Source organism: Phyllostomus discolor, chromosome 3 (genome assembly GCF_004126475.2).
Source record: "Phyllostomus discolor isolate MPI-MPIP mPhyDis1 chromosome 3, mPhyDis1.pri.v3, whole genome shotgun sequence".
Taxonomy (NCBI): domain Eukaryota; kingdom Metazoa; phylum Chordata; class Mammalia; order Chiroptera; family Phyllostomidae; genus Phyllostomus; species Phyllostomus discolor.
The window spans coordinates 190,754,384-190,780,839 of record NC_040905.2 but is presented as its reverse complement, the minus strand read 5'-3'; the positions used below and the strand labels follow the sequence as shown (position 1 = coordinate 190,780,839).

At 40.6% G+C, this 26,456-nt stretch overlaps 2 pseudogenes; one reads left to right on the top strand and one right to left on the bottom strand.

Moving 5' to 3' along the window:
• Window positions 1–366: 366 nt before the first annotated feature.
• Window positions 367–13,203, top strand: LOC118499393 (annotated as a pseudogene).
• Window positions 13,204–17,247: 4,044 nt separating this feature from the next.
• Window positions 17,248–20,687, bottom strand: LOC118499749 (annotated as a pseudogene).
• Between the last annotated feature and the right edge of the window lie 5,769 nt (window positions 20,688–26,456).

Below are 26,456 nucleotides of genomic sequence, written 5' to 3'. Positions count from 1 at the left end.
AAGGGTGATGGAATGAATAACCCCTTTCTGCTTTTTTATTATTTTAGATCAGACTCAATTTGATGAATTCCTGCACAGTGATATGTGATACCTCAAAAGTAAAAGTGAATCTAATCATTCTGTTTCTATGAAATATGAATCCCTTCACACACAGAAATACGCAAAGGCACAATTTCCTGTAACATTAAATCTCTCAGCAAAGGATCAAGCTATGTGTTTCCAGATGCTAGTCTCATGTCCTGTTGGAAACAAAGAGACAACCAAGCTAAAGGCAAGAGGACTAACACAGAGATAACAGAGACACAGGTCAAATGCAGAGTCAATGAGCACAGAAAAGTGGTCTTCCATCAGAGACAATGTCCAACCATGGAACTAGAAATGAAGGTTAATTCTCAGGGAATGCAGTTCTTGGGAATGCATGGGAACTTGACTTCCAAACTGCATAGTAGTGATGATGGTAAATAAGTCAAGCAAAGTAGGTTCATCTCTGAGACATGGTTGGCAGCAGGGATGAAGAGGAGCAAGGCTGATCTTCCAGAAATACAGGAGATAATAACAAGTCAGGAAAATATCTTATGGTAGGTTTTTCCACAAGTGTTGTTGACCATGAATCTCCAGAATAAAATCGGCACCCCACCACTTTACTTGTATGCCCTAGAAAGTCAAGGAACCTGGTGTAAGAGCACCAGCAGTACTCTTATTGTCTCTTATTGTTTGATAGTGAGGTAATACTAGTCATAGAGGAGACTTCTATCCACAATCATCAGGTAGGTGCCTGCTACCCCTACTCTACTCTCCATATCTGGTTCATTTGCTAAATGTACACAGATAGATTTGGGGATTAATTAGCTTCTCATTGGTCATAGGTGCAATACAAAACAATGCTTAATAAGACCAGAAAGGAAAAGCCTTGGTTGGGGATAAGAAATTGACAGTATATGGAACAAGGGAGCTGACACTGTACAGAGACATCCAGTGTAACAGTATGTAGAGAGCATAACTTTGTGTTATTTTCAGTAACTAGAAGAATTCTGAAAACATTTCAATACACAACTAAATACTAGGCCTTGGGGCCTCATACCTCATACCTCTAAATTGCAGACTCACTGTAGAACATCAGCCTCCTGCTACATTCATAACTGCATCGGATGACTTTTCTGCCTTGTCTTTGGTCTATCTGGTACACATTTTTTCTTAAAGATTTTATTTATTTATTTTTAGAGAGATAGGAAGGGAGGAAGAGAAGGAGAGAAGTGTTGATGTACAAGAGATATATCAACTGGTTGACCTGGCCAGCTACTCAGGCATGTGCCCTGACTGGGTTTCGAACCAGTGACCTTTCTGTTCAAAGGCCAGTGCTCAATCCACTGAGCCACACCAGCCAGTGCTATCTGGCACAGCTTTTCATCTATCCATTGTTTCATCAACCAGCTGCATACACATATGTAATCTGAGGGCATCTCAACTTTGCCTGTCTGAATACCTTCAGATTTTTGTTTTGTGCTCCAGGTCTTCTCTGAAATTGTGGCACAGGATGCTTGTGGCACTTACACATGAGCAAACTCGAGTGCCAGAGAATAAACTCCTGATGGGACAACCCTTGACCAATGGGAGATGAGAGCCGGCACATAAATGTCCCTCACTTCTGTCCTTCCAATGAGCAGTTTCGAGGAACATTCTACATTGCTCCTTAGAAGATCCCCACAGAATGCAGCACCAATGCCCAGAGTAGCGACCAACTCCTCGAATGGCTTTTCTCCTATCCATATTTCACTCCTTAAGTCCTGGCTTCTGTTCCTGGGATTACTTCCCAAATTAATTACATAAACTCAAAGCCCTTACCCCATACTCGAACTTCTGGGAGGAACCAGGCTACCAAAATGACCTTCTGGGTTCTCTTTAGGTTTTACAGCTAGAATCCTATTTTTGGTTCAAGGGACTTATTCACTGGTCAAACCCTAAATCTTTTTACAGCTTAGGGCAAAATTGTTGCTGGTGTGTGAAAAGCAATCGATTGCATATCAAATCTAACAATTGAGAGGATCCAGCCTTGTTGTTTTGGGCTCATTTAAAATTTTTGCTGCTCATTTTCTCTAGAATGTGTGCCCTGATTGGAATCCACATGGTTTTGAACTGCTACTATGCGTGGATGCAGTAGCTGTGGATGATGAAAAAGCTTGCCTTTGGATTCCCCCTGGAGCCCTTTAGAGTGAACTTTGAATGTCCTTTCTGAACTGTATGTTAAGTCAAACCAATTCAAACTCTCTATATTTGATAATTAGCTCTGGCTGGTGTGGCTCAGTGGATTAAGTACCAGCCTGCAAACCAAAGGGTCGCCAGTTCAATTCCCAATCAGGGCCCATGCCTGGGTTGCAGACCAGGTCTCCAGTGGGGGGCACTCAACAGGCAATCACACATTGATGTTTCTCTCCTCTTTCTTCCTCCATTCCCCTCTCTAAAATTAAATAAGTAAAGTCTTCTAAAAAATTGATAATTGGCTTAATTTTTATGTAGATTTTTTTCTTGGGGTATATGGAAGCATGAGAGTGGAGGATAGTGAATGATGGTAGGAAATATTGGGTTGGCCAAAAAGTTCAAATGCTTTTTTCCATAAAATAAGAGACACATTTTGCATTTTTACCAAAACCTGTATTGATTTGGATATTTTGAGTATGTCAGCTATCTCTTGCTATTGTACTGGCTTTTTGGTGGGTAGAAGCCCAGGGGTGCTGCTAAACATCTTCCAGTGCACAAGACAGCCCCACGGCAAAGAATTATTTGGCCAACATGTCAATAATACCAAGAAACTTTGCAAACCACTTTTGACATGTTTGATCAGTCACAGCACCTTCTCCATATACTGCACAAATCTTTTTTTGCATTTCAGTTGCATTTTTACCTTTCTTGAAATAATAAGACATAATATGCTAAAAATGTCACTTATTTTCTTCCATCTTCAGTATTAAAATGGCTGCATAAAAATTCACCAATTTTGTAAGTTTTTCTTTAAGTGCATGCTGATAGGACAGCTGTCACAATACAGTCTAACAAAATTGTTTCCAATGAAGGTAAAGAAACTAAGCACTAGTAGAGCCATCATATGGAAAAAATGTAATGGAATTTTTGGCCAACCTAGTACTTTATTTTTTAAAATATTTGATTACAAAACTTGGTTGCACATCAGAATCACCTGGAAAAATAAAAAAAATACAGATTCTTGAGCTCTACCTCCAAACATAAATCGAGGCACAAACCTTGAGAAATAGGTTTTTAAAAGCTTCCCAGGGGGTTCTGACACATAGCCAAATTAGGGAAACAGCGGTATAGTAATTCATGTACAAGATTTTAAGAAAAATTATTACCTAAACCAATGAATTTTTCTACCACAGGGTTGGAAATTCAGGCATTTTCTAAATCATGTATTCTTATTTAAAAGTGAGAAAAAGTCTTAATTTCTTGATTTAGAAAAGGAAGTTCACAATTTAACTTTCAAATAAAAGGCTTATTTTTATATATTTTAATCTGTCTGAAAATATACATGAGCAATCAATTTTATACACTTTCATTTATAGACACCTATAAGCAGGCTTAGTTTAAAAATTATCTCTAGATGTAGTAGTGTATAATAGAAAGTGCACACAGTTAATTATAAGTACTTCATCAACTAATTATCATTAATTAACTATACAATTAAAACTTTGACTGACAGGTAATTAAGTTGATTCTCCTCAAATATGCATGTTTCTAAAGTATTCATTAACTTGTTTCAAGCATAAAACACTTCCTAATGGATTTCCAGAAATCGATATGGTATTTTTTCATTGTCTTTCAGAAACAACCTTAATAAATGAGTGTTGCTTTGTGCCCAGGTGAATCTAGTTGCTCAAGGTTGCTGAAAACCCAGAGGGAGTTGAGTTCAGGTGCTTGGTTAGCAAAAGGGGATGAGCCATTCCCTTCCAAACTGAACACCAGCTTTGTTGTTATTTGTTTTGATTGGCCATTATTTTGTGAACAGAAAACAAAGCGATGGAAGTAAGATTTAAAAATTTTTAATGAGCAAGACTGCAAATATAAATGGCCTCAATATAGTTTTTGTTGGCTATGTTTCTTAGCCGAAAGGTTTTTCTGACATGATAAACTTAGTTTAGATGAAAAGAGGTTTTTATGAAAATGCAGTTAATATGTAGAATTACAAATCATGAATTGTGACTATAGAGTTCCTTTACTTCTCTGTGGCAGAAATACAGAGTGTACAGTTACCATGGAAAACAAAAAGAAAAATACAGTTCTGGTGGGTTCTCCTAATCTGCACTAAAACCCAAAGAAAAAGAGTCAAGTTAGTAATCCGAAATTTCCATTCATTCATTTAGTCATTCAGTCGACAAATATTTATTTAGTCCCTACCCTCCTAAGTACCGTCTAAGCAATAGGATTATATCAGCGAATAAACTGGAACAAAACCCTGCCTGACTGGCGACTTACCTTTCATGTTTTCTGCTTCTGCTTTTTATTAGAAAAATTCCTGTGACATTACCAAGGGTAACTGAGAATTACTTATTGTTGCTTGTCTGAATATAACGTCAAAGCAGAAATGCACCTGAAATATGGTACAAATAGCAAATTATAGTACCTGTGTTTCACCTTCACCTTCTCTTTGTTATGATTCATGGGGACACCAACAGTACTTGAAAGTCTACATAGACTTATAGAAATCATCATATATCTTGAGACTGCAGAGCACATGCTATGCCATTAATGTAATTTTATGAAACCATCTAATCTGAACTGGCTGGGTGAGAAATTTTGTCATCTCATTTAGCTGTGTATCTGGTATTCACAATGTCTCAATGGCGTATATTTAAAATGATGTGAATATTTTAGTACTAAACTGATCTCAACTACATTACAGGGCCTTAAAAATAAGAGTGATGATAGCAGTTTAAAAAGAATTTTAATTTTCTGAAAGGCAGCTTTGTAATGAGCCTGATCTAAACAACCTCTCCAAAAGTAATGATTCAAGTTCAATGTCTTTTGTCTAATTTTGTTTTGCCTGTGACTGGTTCTTTTGCATCTGAGAATCCCTTATTTGTGCCACTGAGTCTTGGAGACACATGTTTTATTATGACTCATTAACGGAGTTTAGGGTCCTCAAAGGAACAGAAATCTTGGATTGTGAGGTGCAGAAGCAAGGAATGGTCCAGAATACTCCTGTACTATAATAGTAGGGCATGTTGCAGGATACTTAACACTGGTATAAAGAAGGAAAAAGGAGAAATAAAATCCACTGTAAAAAGTGCCTCTGAATAAAGGATGAATAATGGCCATGCATTTTGAACACTGTAGGCAAAGCAGGATTTTTGACAAGCCCTTTTTTCATTCTCCTTATTTTCTCTTTCCCTTCCTTTTCACCTCCTCCTCTTCTTCATTCTTCATTGTTGTCTTCTGGTTTCTCCTTTGAATTAAGGAAGGGAGAAGGTTTACTGTGATTGATACTTTGGGTCACTTTGGGATGTTCCTAAAAGGGAAACCTGGCCTTCATTTTTTTGTTTCAAGCTGCTTATGCTGTGGTGTCTAGGGTCTAGGTCATACTGCCAGTGAGAGCCAATTAAGGACATCTATGTCAAGGTCAAGGCCACCAAGTGCATGCTTATGAGATTATGCCCACACCGTAGCCAAACACGGAGCTCTACAGTGGTGATATGATCACACAAGCCCTCCAGGGCTGCAGGAGCAAGTTCCGACTGAAACATTTGTTGATTTCCATGGATACAATACATTTATTGTGGCTGATTTTAAGATTATCAGTGTGACGTAACTGAACTTGGAGTTAGGAAGGGAGGCTCCTTGCTCTCTTCTTGTTTTGTAAATTAGCTTCATCTTATGAACTACTTGGTTATTGATGTGGGGAAGTTTAAGTTTAAATGTAGAGAGTGTGTGTCACTATAAGAAAGAAAAGGGAAATGCTAATAAAAAAACTGCATAGGGAATTTTCTGCAAGAATTTTAACTGAAATTAGAGAAACTATAGCAAGTTCTCTACAGAAAGTTCAGAGGGACTGAACTTAAATTTCCTGGGACAATTATGTCTGGCCTCCAAGATTAGGCATTACTAGAGTCTTCTATTACCCAGTGTTTTCTTATGTACTACCATTAGTTGCCTGCTATGTAATTTGTCTCAGAATATTTTGCCTTCCTCTTTCTCTAACTGTAGGACTTGTCTAGCTTTGAATACCATCTGGTTTATCAAGAAATAAATAGGGAAGTTTCCAGGTGATATATTAGTACCCAGATGTTCAGAGAGTTCAGCTCCATCTGGAAATATTTCAACATTCAGGTCGATACAAGTCTCCTAAGATTCTCAAGCCCAATAGCTGTCTATTTTCTTGCATTATACAGGACATGAGGGGCTGCAGCTTCTAATATGGGACAGAGGAGTGAGAAGATCCCTCAGATTAATACTTTCACAAAAGTTGGGTCAAATTCATCAGTAACTGTAAGTTTTCTTTCTAAGAAATTGATATTGTTTATTTGTAAAATTTCAAAAATATGAATCTTCATCCATGAGACAGATAGCTTCAGGAGGCCTGAAAGTAAGTTTTTTGACTTGAACTTATGCTGATCCTTATCAGTACTTCCCCTAGGTGTGATTAATTACATAATAGCACGATAGAAAACAGGATGCAAGTCCTCTTGAACATTCAAATGTGTAATGAGAACAAAAGTCTATTTTAGATCATTTGAAACAGGCTCATAACATGAACTAAACAGATCAGTTCTATGATGATTAATGTCAGGAATTTTTTGGTCTAATGATGTAGGACCAAAATCTGTCTTGGTCTAAAATCTACTTTGTAACATGAGAAACATGTTTGTTAAAACCTTGTAAAAATTATATGAATCCAAACTATATGTAGTTGATAATCATGGTCCTAAGTGTGGACTGTGGAAAATACACTATAATGCTCCTATATAGTAAGACAATGAATAATTAATATCTGTTTTTATTTTCTAAAGTGTGTGTATATAGAATATTACTTAAAATTTAAAAATTAAAAAAAAATCACTTGATTTACAATTAAAAGTCATTAAAAGAAAATCAAAATCTTTAATATTTTGACTTTATCCCTCTTTGAGAAGAATATCTGAATTTCTTTTTGTTCTCATCAACTTTTAAATCCTGGATCAAAAATTTAAAGCCTGCCTTTAAAATTTTTCACAAAGAAGATTTACAGAGTTTTAGAAGTGAGCGCATACCACTCCCTGTCATTTTTATTCACTCTTCACACCGCAACCTTCCAAACCCCTTGGGTCCCTGAGTCAGAGTTTCTGACGACTTAATTTCTCAGGAAAAGTAGGGCAAAGTTGGTGACCAAAGGACATTTCCGGATGTCAAATGAGGTCAGGATTCACTGAGCATGTCTCTACCATCTGGGAGGCCAGAACAGACAAAGACTCTTAAATCTTCCTGAAAACACAGTTTCCTCTGGGGCTTTGAAAGTTCTTTCAGGGTCACTTATGGCTTTTGAATTTCAACTTTAATTTTATTCCAGGTTGAATTCAGTTATCGCATTATTTTTCATTAGAAAAAGGGCTTATTTGATGTGCTGTAAGAAAAAAGGCTTGTTTTAGAGGGTGAAAACTATGGTAAAATGGAAAGATGAATTAAAGCAGCAAGCTTACCTCATGAAGGCACAAATGACTGACATTTTATGAATGTTTTTGCTCACAGATAAGATCAAAGTATTACAGTATACACAACTCGAGTTGCTATTTCGCTTCTTAACAATTACATGGAAGAATTGCTCCATGTTACTTCTGGCAACACAAACTAAGTTTAAATTGTTGGATCTGAAAGGACGAATCATATGCTGGAGTGGAGAGCCCATTGGATGGAGCATGGAGAGCCAGGACGTAGCCCCACAGCGTGCCCCTGTGTGGAAGTGCACACGTGGGTGCCAGTTTGCCGGTTTCTCCGAGTGGGGTCTGCATTTCTAATAAGGAGTTTCTGGGGCCACCCACTGAAAAATCAGTGGATAAGATCACACTCTGTCTTCAGGCATGGTTAGGAAGGAGTTAGAAAAGTCCACAGACAATAGAGGATGCACAGGAAAGATACTAAAGTCGCCAGCAATACCTCTTTGGGTTCAAAAACTCCAGGATCAGAGGCTCCCCAGGAATCGCTGTTCAGAGGGCAACAGCTACACTCCGGGAGGTGCTCTGGCGCTTCCCCAGCTCTGTCAAGCGTTCTGGACTTTCACGGCACCCTTGCTTTTCCTGCCTCTTCCCATCATGCATGCTTCCCGTCACCTTTCAAGCCCTCAGTTTAGTTAATGGCAGAGTACCTACTGGAAGCTAGGTCCTTTGACTTCTTTTCAAGGATGTTCCTACTGAGCCGTTCTTCAAATCCTAATTTTCAGGGCTCCCAAGCAGTATTTTTTCTGAGAAGCGTTTTCCCTGCCCTCCAGTCTTCTGTGCTTTCAAAGTAAGTCCCCTCACCCCAGTGGGCTTACTTCTTTCATCATGTTGATAATACAAGTAGTTCACTTACTGTGCTTCCCTACTAGACTGAGTTAACTTAGTGCTAAGCACAGTTGCTAGCATAGAATATACACACAATAGTATTTTATGAATTAACAAATAAATATACAATCATCTCAAAGTCACATATGGTTAAAATTACATAGTACAGCTATATAACATGGGTTTTCTCCCCTTGGGTAAGCTCTATGTTCCTCCAGAGGCCAATATTTTGAAGTTTCAAGTCTTGTTTAGGCAGCACTCATAGTAATTCATCTTTTTCCGAAACAGCAAGAGTATATCATTCCACTCTATTACACATTCATCTTGAGGTAGATTTCTTTTTAAATTTATTTCAATCAGTTGGCCTGATATCCATCACAGACTTCATTTTAAATTGTCATTTTATCATCCGATCAGAGTAACTGCTCTGTAAAGGAAAGATAAAATGTTCAAAGAAGATAGTTATGTCCATTGACACCATATTAAAATGTAAATGTAAGGCAAACTGGAAGAAGTCAAGTTGTCAAATAATGTGGATTATTTCCTAGTCCACGAGAAAAATTTAAATTATGCATTTTCTCGATAGCAAGCCATTGCAAGCCTCTATATGCATATTCTTTGAAAGAAAAACAGAGACACTGAAGTGAACTAGAGAATGTTTATTCTTTATGCTTGGTTATGCAATGAAAACATCCATTGATATTTTCAAAAATAAACTTTCATTTTAAAGTATCTGTATTATGTAAATTATTTCTGAACCATTTTGCATTTCAAGTTCCACCTTCTTAGCACCAAGCTGCTTCCATGCACCTTTCATACCTGTCAATAGACATCAGATATTCAGCCGGTTTTATTCATCTGTTGGTAGTCACTGCCTTTGAGGGTTCCCTTCCCCTCAGACTAGCTGCGAAATTGTACAGAACCTGTTGAGCTCCTTGCTTTCTTATAGAACTCGGACACAGGATCCATAATTTAAGAATTTCCTTGCTAACTCTCATCACACTATGTTTTCTGGCCTCCAATTACCTCTCTGATTTGATCTCTTACATTCTTCCTTTGCCTCACTCCCTTCCTGCTTCCCTGATCTCCTTGCTGGTCCTGGGCCACCAGGCACACGCCTGACTCAGGGCCATTGGCCCCTCTGCCATCTCTGCTTGTGGCGCTCCTCCCTGCCCCTGGACCACAGCCTGGCCCATCCTCACTGCCCCTGAGTCTGTATTCACATGCCAGCTAATCAGAGATTAGCCTTCTTCACTGTGCTTTATTAGTTTTTTCATGGCATTTACCACCCACTGACACATTAGGTATTTGATTGTTTTATGTCTATTATGGTGATCCTGAATATGCTAACATGAGAGCAATGACTATTTCTGTTTCCCTTACAGTTCCTGCCCTAGCACCTAAACAGGGCCTGCCATACAACAGGTGCTCAGAAAGTAGTTTTGACCATTTACATACAGAGTGTGTGTATGTAAGTGGTCAGAGTGGGCTAGTGTAGATTTACAGTTGTGAATACATAAAACATGGTTTATTTTTGTGTAATTATTTATTATTCATTATTATTATTAACTTATTTTGTTTACCCCTGTATCTTTTCTGTGGTGTTCTCATTCCTCTATTTTTTATCTTTCTCTTACTGGATTTTAAGAAACTTTTACATATATTATAACTAGTACAAAAATATTTTTTCTCTTTTTTATTCATTTTGATTCTGAGTGTTCCTTCTCCCAGTCAAACCTGTCACTTCTCTGTACTGTTTCTGAATTACATGACACAATTTTCTTACAAAGTTCTTTCCAAAACATTTCCTTGGGTTTTTAAAAAGTATAGTAAAATTTTTCAGCGATCTAGAAGTTATTTTAGTGCAATGATTAGCCTGTTGTTCTATTATTGATGTTTACTAGTTATTCAAATCTCCTCAAAGATTGCAAGTGACAGCTTTATTATATTCTAAATTATTTATATTTATATGACTTTCTATTCTTTCCATTGTCTGTCTGTCTCTCAGCTTGTGCCATAGTGTGCCAGTTACTGATGCTTTACCTAAAACATTTCCTTACATAAAGCATTTCTTAGTCATGTAGGGCACACAACCCTCTGTCGTGTCTTCCCAGCATGCTCTTCGGTAGTCTAAAACAACTGCTGTTTCAGGCCAACACAGTCCCAGAAACCCCATCGACATTGCCTTAAACCAAATCATCTTAATTTCAAAAGAATTTAATGTCAATAACATTTTGTTTGCTAACATATAAGGTAAAAGCAAGAGTAATAAATCGCCCAGCCCTGCCTGCCTGTTGCGTTGCCAGGCAGGTGCACGGCGTGTTCAAGGACTCCCTGGTCTGCACGCACTTCCCGCCTGGGGGCAGTCCAACCCTATCTTAAAAAAAAAAACCCAAGTAGCATTTTGCTGCAACTAATTTGTTTTAGTTGGTGGAAAAAAATAAAAGAAGCTGAAATGCTCTCCCAATCAAATGATAATCTTGAATGATCTGAAAAAGAAGGTTGTTATTAGAATAGAATTTTCAACAAAGGTCAAGGTGGTCAAATTAACGTGAGATACAATAATGGTCATTTTAGACCCCATAATTAAGGTGTTCACTTGCACATGCGTAAGTAGCATGTCTTTGAAACCTGCTAAATCCAAAAGGCCTTTGTGTCTCATGTCACCAGAATAGCAATTTCTCCCTGGCCTTCCCCGGGTACACACCAGGGTCATGTGCAGCCTGTGGACCTGGCCAGCGTGGTGGAGCCCTCCATGGACATTCCCACACACAGGGGTGTCCTGGGATACGCTGCCCTCGGCCTGTAGGGAACAGAACCATAACCTGAAAAGGGGACTGTCCTGGGAACATTTGCTATTTCACCAGGGCATTTACTCCAGAAACGAAGAAGGAGATCTCAAGCAGTAAACACCAATTGCATTAACTTCTGTCAGGATGCTTCCCCGTCTGTGTATCTAGTGACCACGGTACAGTGCACATTTTTGCTGCCAAGGATCCAAAAAATGAATAAACAGTCTAGTTTGGTATCAGCCAGTTTCTTTACAAAATCCTTCAGTTCCAAATCAAGTTTTTGCAAATTTCACATTCCCCGGGCTCTTCATGCATTTGTGCTTTTGGAACAGAGTCAAATGCTGCCGTTTTAATTTGTGCAGGAGGCAGCTACTCTACACATTCTATTCAGCTGCAAGCAGGAGCACCTCGAGGGTGTCTGCACAGTTTCCAGAACTGACCGGTGGCGGGCTCTGCCTCTTCACAAGTATGTGCCATGGACACCCACGCTGCCCCCTATTAGCATGCTGACTGTACCCCCGAGACCTCTTTGGGACCAGTGCTGGCACACTGTGGAGCTTGTGGGGCTGCACCGGTGACCCTCGGCCTTGAAGCCATCTGTAGTCCTTTGCTTTCCTGTGGAAGGCGTTCCATTTCCAGTATTGAAGGAAAAGGATAATTTCTAAGCCATCAGTGGATACTGAAGTGACTTTGAACAATTTGTGCCTGTCAGCTTGTTGTCTTTTACTTCAACTGTGAAGTTTGGAGTTCGTGGTTCCACTGCATTCTTTACACCTAAAATGGTGTGTGTGGGATGAGCGGGGGCAGGGTGAACTCCACGCAAACCTAGAAGCCAGGTTAAGAAAAGGGCGAAGAAATTCAATTTTTTTTGCAACAGAATCTGCCATTTTTACTGAGTCTAAAGTGAAGAAAGGACTAATGTTATTGCAAACGTTAGTTCTTACAGCAGAACAAGATTTAAATGGACTAACACCAGCAGGGTGCCGTGAAAAAGAAGAAAAATTCCTTCTCCACTCTGAACATGAAGAACAAAGGCACAGCTATGCAAAAAACACCACGTGGACCCCTTCTCCTGGGCCAACCCAATGTCGCCACCTTTTCCGTGCCGGTAACAAGGTTTGGTCTGTGCGCACGCGTGCGGCATGCTGCCGTTCCCTGTTTCTGTGTTGCTGTTGTTGCAATGCGCGCAGTACGCCAGACGCACCCGAAGAGCGAAGAGCGTAGGCGTTTTGTGCTGCCCTTGCCGGGAGCAGCCAGTCTTCCCAAGGAGCGTGACCGGATCTCCTAACTAAGGAGACTTGGCTTTGCTCAGGGTCAAAACTCAATGTCACTGTTACGTGTAGGGAACAGAGTAAAACATGGATCTTAAAAATTAGCCACTTAATTTAGTGCATGTTAAGCAAAATATTCAACATCTCTTTCAACCAAGAGATACTGGAGAGTGTTCTCTGGTGGCTTCTGTGGGTGTGGAGATGATGCCTTAGTCAGTCTGCCATATCTGCCTGCCTTCCTCGCCGCCTTTCTCCGTCCCCAACGTGCGTAAGAGGAGCTACACACTAACCTTTTGGGAAGTGAAGGCACATTACAATTTTTTAAACATTGGATAAGCTACAGTAAGTTATGGGCTCTATATTCTTAAGTACTACATGAGGTATATATTTCATGAAAATCCGGATAAAGGAATGTAACTGTGTTTTTGATTTCCGGTTGCAAACATTTATGATCAGCATTGCAAATTCTCAATTGTGCAACAAATATGACAAAGAGATTAAGCATCAGTGTAATATGATAGTTTTGTACTTCCTGGTCGTCTTCATCTTAACCCAGGTGTCCTTAATGGACACTTAATTTTATTTTCATACATAATAAGCTCAGGAGAAAAATCTGTGAAACACTATTAATGCGTTTCACTTCCAAAATATATTGCATTGTGATAGAGCTTTTATTTTGTTTTTAATTCCAAACTTATGCTTTAAACTTACCTTTGTGGAATAAAATTCTCAGTTTCAGGAAGTGACATGTTAGCACTTGTTATCCTACTGGGAAATGTTACCAGACGAATCCTCCGCTCAGACCGGGTGAGACTGACAGGCACGCAGATTGCGTAACGCACACTGATTTTTCACAGGAACAGAAACATCTGTAGAGATTGACAGAGCAATTCTTTCCAGACAATATACACTTTGCTTTTGTAGCACTTCACACACACACACACACACACACACACATACACACGGAGGAAAAAAAAAACAGTTTTCTTAGATTGATTTTTTCCCTTCTTGGTTTTGGGCTTAAAGGTAAACATGCCTTCTGAACTTTCATGTCTATGAAATGGTGCTCTGGATAAAATAAACATAAATAAAAAACCCCAGAAATTATTTATTAAAACTGTGTATTTATTCTTATATGTTTAAACTTCAGTCACCTTCAAAGTACTCTCCACTTGATGCAATACACCTATTGAGACTTTTTTCCACTGCTCAGAACAGTTTTTGAACTTGTCAATTTTAATGCTTTTTAAAGTTTCTACCAGTTTTTGTATCACCTCTTCCACATTGGTGAAATGTTTCCCCTGGAAGACTTTTTTTCATCTGGGTAAACAAAAAAGTCACTCAGGGTGAGATCGGGTGAATAGGGAAGGATGGGGCACAGGGGTCATGCTGTTTTTGGTCAAAACTACCGAACACTCAGTGCAGTGTGGGCAGGTGCGCTTGTAAATCAACCACCATGAAATGGGCAAACAAGATGAGACTTCAGAAAAATTTTACTGAGGCTGAATGCAGCCTCTCACAACACCACCAGCTGGCACACCGATACAGATGGGTTCCAAGAACACTCACCTAGTGGGGGAAGCCTGTGCTACAAGGGGACCTCCCTCCAGAAGATAATTTCAGAGTTTTTTAGGATTCCCCCCTTGCATAAGTAAACCAAAAATTCCTGAATGAAAGTTTCATGATCAGATGCACAATCCTGAGGAAAGAATTCAATTGCATTTTATTTTGGATGTTGCATTTTAAAAATTAAGATCATATTTGCATTATCACTGTGGCTTTAAATGTTGTGTCTCGAAGAGGCTTTACTTCCTCATTCTGTCCGGGAGGCCCTGTAGTAGTCCTGCCCCTTTGCATCCACAAGCACCATGGAGATTTCCTAAACTGCCAATCTGATGATGTTTCTCTTCTGAGGAATCTTCAAAGCCTCCTCTTGCTTTCAGGATGGTCTATAAAGACCTTCGCCCTACTTTGAAGATTTGTGACCTACTTCCCCTGCTACAACTTCTGTCCCTTCTTCTCATTATACTCCACCCCTACCACTCCTCAAACTATGTTCCAGCTATCAAGATTCTCCAGACTAGCTGGGCTCCTTCCAGACTCTGCCTCTGTTGGCTGTTCCTTTTGCATCAGATGCATGCCCCCAGTTTCTTTGCCTAGCAAAATAAAGCTTCATCTTTCAAGATTCATCATGGATGTAATCGTCTTAGGAAAACCTTGCCTATTCACCCCAAGGTAAATTAATCCTTTCTTCTTCATTCCCATAACACCCACAAGTTGGCTCCCATTATACCATTTATGATGCTGTTGTATATGTATAGAATAGTTCATTTATGGTTGTGCCCTCTGCTAGATTATGGGCTGTTTGAGGATGTGATGGGTGTGAGTTTCCCATTGCTGGAGGTGTTGGAGTCCAATGCTGGGAGCAAAGGACGAGGCAAGCTGCCGTAGGCACTCAGTGTTGAGTGGGTGGTTCCCCAAGATGACTAGGGAGCCCCTCTCAGTTCCAAGTGTGAGAGATTCCCTTGCCTTCCTCGCCATTCTCACTGAGGAAGGGGGAGGGGACAGTTGGGGCTAGGGGCCGGGCAGAAGGTGAAGTCTTTGGTAACAGTGTATCTTTTCTAACTTTAACCAGCAAAGTGGACACATTCTTTTCTCAGCATGGTTGCATGAGGTCTCAGGGCTCCTATAAATGAAAAAGCACTCTCCTCACTATAAGACATTTGAGGAATCTGCTAGGCTGACACTAACCAACGCTATTAAGTGTTTGCTATATGCCAGACATTTTTTTCTAAGTGCTTTACATATATTAATGCACTCAAACCTCATGGTAACTCCGTAAAATAGGTATCATTAGTGTAGATGAGAAAAATGCAGACGTAGTTCAGAAAACTTGCTTAAATATATCATGCTAGTAAGAGGCAGAGCTGGGATTCAAACCCAGGCAATAGGGTCTAGGTTCCTACAGCTTTCTGCAGTCCACGATCAGGGATATGTTGTCTTCAGAACTATTGCCACCTTCTCAAATTGTTAGCCTCTAAAGACTTAGTTATGGGGCTCAAGGTCAGCACTGACTGGGCACAGGTGTTTTCTGAAGTTGCCCCTTTTCCAAGTTCAGAAAACAGCATACCAAATTCATGTTACTCTTGTTACCCATATTACTCTATTCTTCTTTCCTTCTCTCCTATTGATAGGGGACTCAAGAGTTGGAAAATTTACATTTAAGGTAAAAAATTTTAAGCCAAGCAAGTAACATATATGTTAAAGCTTTTGTTTCAGAAACTACAGAGAGATAAGGCCCATCTTGGCTCCTGGGAAAACAGCCAAGCTCCTGGGGCACTGCTAAAGATTACCAGCTGGGGACAAGTGGAGGCATCCGGGCCTTCGTGTCCCAGGGAGGGACAGACAACCACCCGCCCCTGGGAACAGCTAACTGCCCAGGACAGGAATATTGCAGCTTCTTCCACCCAGTCCTCCCTGAATCTCAAAGCCTTCACTGCACCTTGTTTATTACTCATTATAAAAAGTCTGGCCAGGAAAGAGAAGAGCAGATGGTCCTTTAGGGTATGAACCCACCATCTTCTCAGATCGCCGGTCATCCAAATAAAGCGCCCATAAAAATTTCAATCGCTATCATTGCTTATTGGACTTGGTAGTGACAGGCAGCTGGAACGCAGGTGTCTTTCCAGTTTCACTGTTTACCCCCTGTAGCCAATTGATCTTAAAATACACAATTCTTTCTCCCAATTATTTTTCAAAGATTTTAGTTATTTTAGAAAGAGGGGAAGGGAGGGAGGGAGGAAGAGGGAGAGAAACACTGATGTGCAAGAGAAACATCCTTCAGCTGCCTCTTGCGCCCCCTACTGGGGACCTGGCCTGAAACCTAGGCATGTGCCCTGACTGGGAATCAAGCTGGTGACCTTTCGATCCACAGTATGATGTTGAAACCACTGAGCCATGCCAGTAAGGGCAAAATACACAATTCTGATTATGTTACTTCCCAGCAAAACAGTCCTTCATTATCACCCCCTGCTTTGGGATAATGTCTAAACACCTGAGCAGAAAATGAAAAGCCCTGCATGAGCAGGGCCCACTCTTCGAGTGTCAGATCTGGGTTTGGTAGAGGCCAGAAAGAAAGTAGGCAATCAGGCCATAAGCAGTGCATCTTCAAGATGTGAGGCCCCCCATAACATTTATGTCCTAAATTCCCCAGAACTTCTCTAAATACACTAGCTCTCTGAGGCATTACACACGGTGTTCCCTGTCTGGTCTTTGTCCCACTTCCTGACAAATTTTTATTTATTTAAAAGTAGTTTTTGTTATTTTCTTTTTCATTGTTGTTCTATTACAGTTGTGCCAATTTCCCTCCCATTGCTCTCCCTTGCCCTGCCCCTCCCCACCCGCTCCCACAGTCATTCCCCACCCTGTTGTCCGTGTCCACGGGTCATTTCTACTTGTCCTTTGACTAGGCCAGTCTTTCCTCCCGAAGCCAAACCACAAAAGTCTGCTCTAGACTGGAGGACCTAAGAGAATGACTGCTCAGACTTGGCTTAATTCTTTCCCAGGGGTGGACTGAGGAAGAAACTGAACTGAGATGCAGTCAGAGCAGAGGCCTCAGCTGAGCCCGTGCTATGCTGGTTTCCTGTAGCTGCTAAAATGAATGATCATACACTGGGTGCTTTAGAACAGTACACGTTCTTTCTCTCGTGTTCTGGAGGCCCGGGCCGTAGACCAGTGTCACTGAGCCACAGTCAAGGTGTCTGTATGACCACACTGTTTACAGAGGCTCCAGGCTCTCATTCCCTGCCTCTTGATGTGGGTGGGGGCTGGCACTCCTTGGACCATGGCCACATCACGCCAATTCCTCCCTCTGTCTTCACAGCACTTTCTCCTCACATGATTACATTTTTTAGGGCCCACCCACTCTAATATCTCCCAATCACTAAGCCCTTAATTGAATCACATCTGTGAAGACACAGTTTCCGTATAAAATAGCATTTACAGGTTCCAGGGACTAGGCCTTGGTATCTTTGGGGGCCATTTTTCAGCCTACCACATAAGGAGAGCTCTGGCACTCAGACGACCCACCAGAATTACCCTCCACCAGAGGCAAGTCAGTTAATGTTTCTCATTCCTAAGCTGGTACATGGGATAAATCAGGCTGCTCTGCTAGTGGAAGCATACCCTCGGGCCAAGGGGCCCCGTTTGAGGAAGGCAGTTTCCAGAGAAAAGACTCAGCTTTGAGCACTGGGGTTGAGGGTTTGGGTCCTAAAGGTGGGGATCTGGGTGGTGCCTCACTATACCTACCCTTTATGGCCTATAACTGTGCCACAGCTGGTGATTTCTGGGTTTATTTCTTACTATGCCATGAAGCCTTCTGCCAGCCTGGTCATTGCTCATGCGTCCTCACCAGCAGCTGGGGCATCCTCACCCTTGGTGTTTCCAGTGCGAATTACTTTCCTTCTGTGCTTTGAAATTTGTTTAATACGTCCTTTACTAAGGAGCTGCTCTGGCCAAGGAGCCACAGGTCTTCAGTCTCACAGAGACAACAGCTGGGGCTATAAGGTTACAGTTGAGAACTTCCTCACAGAGTTTGTCATATGTCACTTTGTCAAACAAGACCACGTTATTGAGCTTGTCCCAAACTTTGCCTTTGGCTCACTTCCTCTTTTTGGCCTTGACCCCACATTTATTCTCTGGGTTTTTGTCTTTCCTGGCTGACTTTCTAGCATCTTTCTTCTTCTTGTCATCATTGAGCAGCATAGTGAACCTCAGAGATACCGTCATTTAAATACCATTTTGTATGTAAAAGCCTTCCTGTGTCTTATCTTTCTCCACTTTTTTCCTAGGGGAATTAGTCTTTCTCTTTGCTTTGTTTTCATGTTACTTATTCATACTTCTAGTACTTATCCTACTTGTGTAAAGATTCATATTTACAGGTCTGTCTTCCCTTAATAGGCTGTTAGCACCTTAAGGACAGGGTACCTTATTTGTCCTCAGTATGTGCCAGACAGTAGGTGAATGTTTAATAAATGAATGTTTAATAAATGAACTAATAAGTATAGCTTAAAGCCACCACTCTCTGCCTATGGATCAATTCGTGGAGCAGACGGAACAGCCAACTGTATGAACAAAAGCCATCAAGCATGTCCAACAAAAGTGATTGTGTATCAGGAGGCAGTAAACAGTATCTCCAGGGTCACAGCTGTTTCACTCTGCCTTTCAGCCAAGAAGCGCCATGATTTACTTTCTGCTCTTGCCAAGCATGAAGAAATAAAGTCATAAACAAAACGTGAAGAAGTGAGGGATTACTGAGTTCGGACGGACAGGTCAATCTGCTCGTCCACCTGTGGGCAACCAAGTGTGATTAAAAAATAAGGCACTTTCCCCTTCTGTCACCATCTCACAACTTTTGCTCTTTAACAAAAATAAAGGGATCTTCAGTGAGCAGTGTAGTCCCAATCCTAACATCACTAACAAAGCCAGTGTCACACACAGATGACACTGGGAACCTCCGACAATGTAGGTATATCAAAATGTATGCCCCAAATACACCCCTTCTTGCTTCAGGCTGTTAAATTCTGAGCCTGCCCCTGTGTGATACCTATCTCAAAAGGAGGTTAAAAGGACTTAATGGTTTAAGAATTAATGAACATAGAAACTCTTAGGATAGTACACATAGTACATACCTAATAAATATTTTTGTTTCCTTTATTTTCCTTCAACAGTTGAAGTTCAGTAACAAGTCATTTATTCATAAGGAAGGCTTAGAAGAACAAGGCCAATGTGGCAGTTAATATATATTCTACCTAACTTTTACATTTAGGTACACAGTAAGAGTTCAAACAGTATGGAGCAATACTAAATGAAAAATAACTTGGCCTTCTTTCCCCAAATCTGTTAGCACAATTATTCTAAATAATATGCTGATATCGCTCTTTCCCAATACATCAACTTTAAAAAGTAATCATAAATGTTGCCTATGAAAGATTAGGAATTTAATTTATTTATACTACTTCTTCCCTACTCATTTTATTTATATTATTTAATAGTTCTTTTGGTTTCAGTTTTATGTATAGCCCTAAGTAATATATATTTCTATTTTTGTCGTCCGATAGATTACCCCTTGATACCTATCATTTAAAAAACTAAATTACAATTTTGCGTAATCTCACACCCAGTGGTTCACTGAAAAGCTGACGCGTTGGTGGGGGAGGGGAGGCCGGTTTGTAGCGTTTGCCTCCTTCTGTGAGTGGTTTCGGACTACCGACCTGACTTCCCACTCCCTTTTATAATTAATAACATTCTATGCTTTTTCTGTGGTTTGAATTTTTAAAAAATCAATAAGATGCACTTACCGAGTTATGATTATGTAAATGGGACTTAGTATAAAACCCAATATTGTGATTTCCCATAGGGAAATGATATGTAATCTCGAAGTACATAATCAAATAGGCTAGAAATTTTAAGTTCTGATTGTGATTTAGAAATAGCTCAATCAATCTGAAGGAGAACGTGGCTCCTCCAACATTCAAATAAGGAAATAGAACGCAAGGTGGCAGGAACAACGGATAACAGATGAGTGCTCACTTCTACATAATCATGATCGCAGAGGCACGCTGTTTTGCAAAACACTTGGAGGGACACCCAGCAGGCTTAGCATTACTGAGGGTTACCACCGAGTGAGAACAGAGACAGAAAGTGATTGCCGAGCCACCGGAAACACGGCGGAGATTCTTCGCAGGAATTCGAGTGGCGTGAAACAAAGGGGAGATGGGTTTGAGATTTTGTATAAACATGTAAATTGAGCTTTCCTGCCTGGGAAATTATTGGCAATGGCAGACCTGTTGTTTTTCTAAGTACATGGAAACACGAAGATGCAAAATTGCCTGTCTTCTTTGACTCATTTTTCCCCCCTCCTGGTCTCTGTCATTTGTTGGAACAATAGGAGTTTCTGTAATGGTGAGAATGTTTTATTTCTTCACTGTTCAATTTTATTTATTTCTTTGTTTATTCATTCATGCATATATTCATTCATTCTACCTAGTCACTAGCCACGTGGGGCTATTAAACTCTTGAAATGTGACTAGAACAACTAGTCAAGAAGTATTTAAATTTATGTAATTCCATTTAAATCTGAAGACCACATGTGGTTACTGACTATGTAGTGATAGTTCTTTTTAAAAATTTATTTATTTATTTATTTATTTATTTATTTCTTAGAAGGAGGGGAAGTGAGGGAAAGAGAGAGGGAGAGAAAAATTGATCAGTTGCCTCTTGCACACCCCCCACCAGGGACCTGGCCTACAACCCAGGCATGTGCCCGACTGGGAATTGAACTAGTGACCTTTCTGTTTGTGTTACGACGCTGTCTCACTGAACCACACCAGTCAGGGCTGGCAGCACAGTTCTTTAAAAAAAGCCTTAGACTAGGGAAAGGCTAATATTCCTCTACTGGGAGCTCTATAGTTTGGCCTGGGAATAAAACGGTCTGCTCAGCTACTGTTTGAAAAGTCCTCCTTGCCCTCGAGGTCTGGGTCACATAGTCAGAGAAAGTAAGAGAGTCAAAATTTTATGACATTGAACCTGTACTACTGGAGGCTGAATAGTCTAAGGCTGAAAGTCAAGTAGAGTCTCTTTCATTTTATCCTCTTTATTGCTCAAAATCATGATGCATTTTATTTCGGTTCATATTTGGGCTATGATGTTCTCACCTATATCTCTGTTATTTCTAGAGATTCTAAATTCTTTTGCTTTACCTGGTGGGCAGAGAAGAATGATAGGCCTTCAAACTGTGAAGAGCTTCCAGGGGCTTTTTAAATGCTACATGTTTAATGGAATCCACTAGTTGTGAAGATACTATTCTCAAAGCCCTGTGAATTCCTACACGAATCTAGGCCTCTTGCTTTGTTTTCCTGTTTAACAGCTGGCACCTTGAGCTTTCTCATCATATTCCTGAGTTAATTCTTTCCATAAATACTTGTTGACAGCCTACCAAATGCCAGATACTATCACAAACACTGGAAAATCTGTGGTGAACAAAACCGAGCCCCTGAACTCATGAAGTTTATATTTCAGTAGGGGTAGACAGTGGGTAGACCAACAAAAATAATATGTCAGGCAGTGAAGAGAAAGCAGAGTAATGGGAATAGAGAATGCCGTGAATGGAGAAAGATATGTGACTGTTTTCCGTAGGTTTGTCATGGAAGGCTTTACAGTAAGATGGCAGTTACAACAAAGGCCTAAAAAGAGCAAGCCATGTGCATATTAGGTGAGTATCAGGTGAAGCACAGGCATAGCAGAGGGAGCAACACGTGCGCATGCTCCCAGGTGAGAGACTGCCTGGGCTGATGAGGTGAGCTCTTCATCCATGGACAGGATGCACCAGCCCATCCGCATTTGTGTGAATGGGAGAGCACAGGCAAGACACTGTATAGAAGGTTTTAACCTGGGGTGGGAGCCTCTTCATTAGAAATCCTAGTTTTATTTTGGCAGAATACCTTTGTTTGAGAAGGAAGGGCATGACTGAAGCCTGATCACACGGTGTGTGTGTGTGTGTGTGTGTGTGTGTTAGAGGCGAAGGGATAAGACAACTCACCCGGCTGTCCTGACCACAGTTCCCTAACTACTTGGACTTCCACATTATGACCCAGTTGAGTTCCTCAGCCTCCTTTTCAACTACATATTATCTTTCATTGTGTTTCAGACTATTGCATTCTTCTTTCTTATTTATCAGACAAAACATTCCACACTGCTTTCAATATTCTAAAATTTCCTGAGTATCTCTGATTACTAATAGCTCCATTCTCAGATTGGGGCTATATATAGATTATTCTCTACTTACTAACATTTCAATAGATTTTGGAAGGAAAGTAAATTCATGTGCTACCTTGGACTTGAAGTCAGAATTCTCATGGGCTGATGTGGCTGGAGCATGAGACAGAGTGTGCTGCATGGGACAGTCTTGAGTGGGCCGTCACGGTGAGGAAAATATTAGGGAAGCAGCCCTTTACTGCTATGTTCTGAGAGTCCTAGTTTATGAGGACTATAGAGACTGAACTACTATGTATGCTAAGGACTGATACCGTAAGACTACACAGCCCGGGACTGACAGAATGGGTGACTTAGGGTCTGCAGGAAGGTGAGATTATCGTTGAGGCTGGGAATGCAGACATCAATAACAGTGATTCGGTGATATCAACGTCAGCATGAAGTGAATATTTCCCGCAAAATACAAAAACATCTCAAATGAGAGACTGAGTTCAAAAGAGTCTTGGGTGTGTAGTGTTAAAGACTGTTGTAAAGTCTTTCACTCATTTTTCATGAGAAGGGGTAATCTTGAGGTGGGCTAACTTGCTGGTGAAAAGTGAAGGAATGTTCCGGAACCAGAATTTGGGGGGTTGGAAATCTGTTTGTGAAATTCAGTAGCTTGTTAAATCAGTGGTAGCCTGCAGGCCTGGAAGACTGGGAGGAAGTGGTGGTCAGGGATCTGGGCTCAGTTAAGTGCATGTGCCCTGGGTATCATTGGATGGCGGTCCAGCCCTGCTCCCTGAGACCTGGTTAGCATCCCATGACGGTCCAGTTCTGCTCCTTGAGGCCAGAGAGATGGGCAGCGTATTTTCCTGGGTGTAAGGAGCTGATAGCTGGACAAGGAATTGGTAGAAGGAAGAAATGATTACTCTTGTCTTTTTTAGGTTAAATTAAAAAAAACAAAAAGTGATATCAAAACGCACATCTTATAAACATAAGGTCACTATTAGAATATGAACTATCTTATATGTGTATTGAACTGTCTTCAAATCCCAGATGATCAGAATCAATTCTGTCAGCTTCTGTGAGAAGATATGTAGGCCATCTGAAATACACAGGGTGAAATCTATTGTATGTGTAACTAAACTTTTTAAAAAATGGTAGAACAATTACTCATTAGATACATAAAATTGTTCCTTGCTGCCTTGTAACTGATAGTTCTGAGCCAGCACCACACACTTTTATGTGTATGCCTGGCCAGCCTGCTGAGTTCATTATTCATCCACTTAACACATTGTATTTACTGAGCAGCTACTGTGTGCCTGTCACTGTGCTCAGCTGGAAGCACAAGAGTATAACCCTGTGACATAGTCCTCAACATTGTGAAGCCTGCAATCTTACTTTTCCCCAGGAATTGGCTCTACTCCTGCCCTCAGTGTGCTGGCCACTCAGTTTTAAATGATCATTTAGCACCTCCCCTGAGTTGGACTTCATGCTTTTACATGACAATTCAATTCATCTTACCACCCAATATAATTCTGCCCCCACAGACGAAGTCTTACAGTTGCTCGCACAAACACTTCCAGGCCCAGCCCAATATTCATTCATTTAGTTGCCACTTTTTGTGAAAGACACTATTTGTCAGACACTATCCTAGAACCATGGCCCAGACTCTGATCTGCCAAACTCAGAAATAAAGAATATGATACTTTTTAGTTAACAGCAACCTTGCCACTACAATTTTGTTAAAAATAAGTTCTCTGAGTGGTGCTATATGTAACATTACCCTAATTATAACAGCAAGTATAATGCTCTCCTCGGTGATTGAATGAGAACTTTTTATTTGAAGAATTTGTACCTTTCCTGGATATTTTAAGTTTGTGTACATCTGTATTTCCAAATCCTTGCTGTTCTTCCTTTTATACTTTGATTTATTCATAAGAGAGTGTCCCACTGAGGTGGATCTGAATGTTCTCCTGTCCTTTGAACTAAAAGTATAAGGTTATTCAAGATTTAAATAATTGGTACCATATATCTCTGTGGGATATAGAGATGCAAAAGCCCTTTATGTCCTTGTTCTCATTAACTCTTCTAATATTCTGAGAAGAGAGCTACAGGGTCAAGTTCAAATATCAATTATTTATTGTATTCTTAATATCATTTTGTGAAAAATAAAACCCTCCTACCAGGAGACAGTTTCACCTCAACTGAGGTAACATGGAAGGTAAAGACAGAAGCCTGAAAGGTGCAAAATAATGTGGTGATCACAGGCTCAGAGGGGAGAGAAAGAGGGAAGAGAGAAACATGGGACACGTGGACAGGCGTGCATTGGGAAGGGAGAGAAAGGAGTTTCCTGTTGCTCGGCCGGTCCGCAGGAGGGCGGATCCTTTGTTCATGTAAAATGGAAAGCAGAGGAAAGCTCTTGAATGTTAGAACTGGGTTCTATTAAAAATACTACAATAGGTCAAGTGGTTTCAGTTATTTTGTCTTCTAATTATGGTGTATAATTAGAAGAAAGGCCCCAAGGAACTATTTCACAATGTTATCTACACAACTAACCTGGGGCGATGAGATTCCTAGGTATTTTTGCTTTTCTCTTTATAATTTTCCACAATGCTCATGTTTTCTAATAAGAAAAAAATCAATACTAATTTTTAAATGAAATGCCACCTCCTTTCTCTGTCTTCAGAAACAACCAGGTTCCAGTTTTGAGGTGGTCTGAGTTTATTGCAACAGGAAAATTTTACGGTTTCACGTGAGCCTGTAACTGAGATGATGCCTTCCATTCCAATTTCTCCCCATAAAAAGGAGATGTTTGAGTCAGAAAATGTATTTCTAGGCAATTCCTGAAGGCTGGGCACCTTGTAGGTCTCCTCCCCTTTTGAAGAGCAAAATAATATGGTCACTTCTCCACAGCACATTCTTAGCAGAGATAAATGGGCTTTCTCTCCTCCTAATCAATTTTCCCCACTACTGCTGCAATAACGATTCTGAAACATTAATGTAAGTGTGCTGCTGTCTTACTGAAATAGCTCCCCTTTGTTTTCAGTATGTTGGTAAATTCCCCAAGTAGCATAGAAAATCCAATACGCCCCTTTCTACCTTGCCCGCACCATTGTCCATCATCGATCTGCTTCTCCTGTGAACGAGGCAATGAGCATCCTGGCCTACTTTTAGTTACTCCAGGTGACATGCTTTGCATTAGATCTCTGCTTTTCTACTATTAATCTTTTCAGATAGCCCAGAATACCCAGTAGCTACTTGCCAAGATAGCGTTGACATCTCTTCCAAGATATCACCTCTTTTGAGAGAGGCTTTCCTCATTCTTTCAGGCAGGGTATCTCCCTCGTCTGGGCACCAACACAGCACCTGTGTTTCCATCTCAGCTCTGGCAACACTGAGTCCTTTTAGATGATGAGCAGTTTGAAGGCAGCGACTGTGTGTTGACTGCTGAGTGACCAGCACCACAGACGGTGCCTGGTAAAGCCTGGAAACTCAGTTATCTTTGGCTGCTGAGTGATGTTAGGGAAGGGCCGCTTTCTTGATGTACTTGTCAAGGCTTTCCTTTCAGCGCTGCTGGCATTCTACAGGATCCGTGCAGCATAACTGTGCAGGTTATGGGCTTGATTTCTGAGCACTATGTACACAGACACATCCTGCCAAGAGCATTCAATAGTTAAGGGCCCGCCTCCTAGCAAATACCATTTTATCGTTTACCAACAGGTCTAATGATCGTGCTGACAAGGAGATGAGACTGGGTCACCTGCCTCTTTGCTTTCACCCAGTAGCACACGCTTGGCAAAGGGGGCCAGTGGATCTCAGACCGGCTGCTTCAGCTTCTTTCTCCCTCACTTCGTATCAAGGCGTCATTCTCTACTCATGACAGAAAGATGCAACAATTAAATGCCTTGACTGGAGTCATAAATGGAGGCAGTGTTTCTGTCGGTTGGGACTTATTCTTCTTTTCTGGAATCTTTTTGTTGAGTGCACTTTTATGTTTGTAATATAAGCAAAATAGTTGAAACTATAAAATTAACACTTGCTCATTTAAAAAGATTCAAACAGTATAAAATCTTTATGGAGGAGATAACACAAATCACCTATAATCCCACATTCCTGTGATA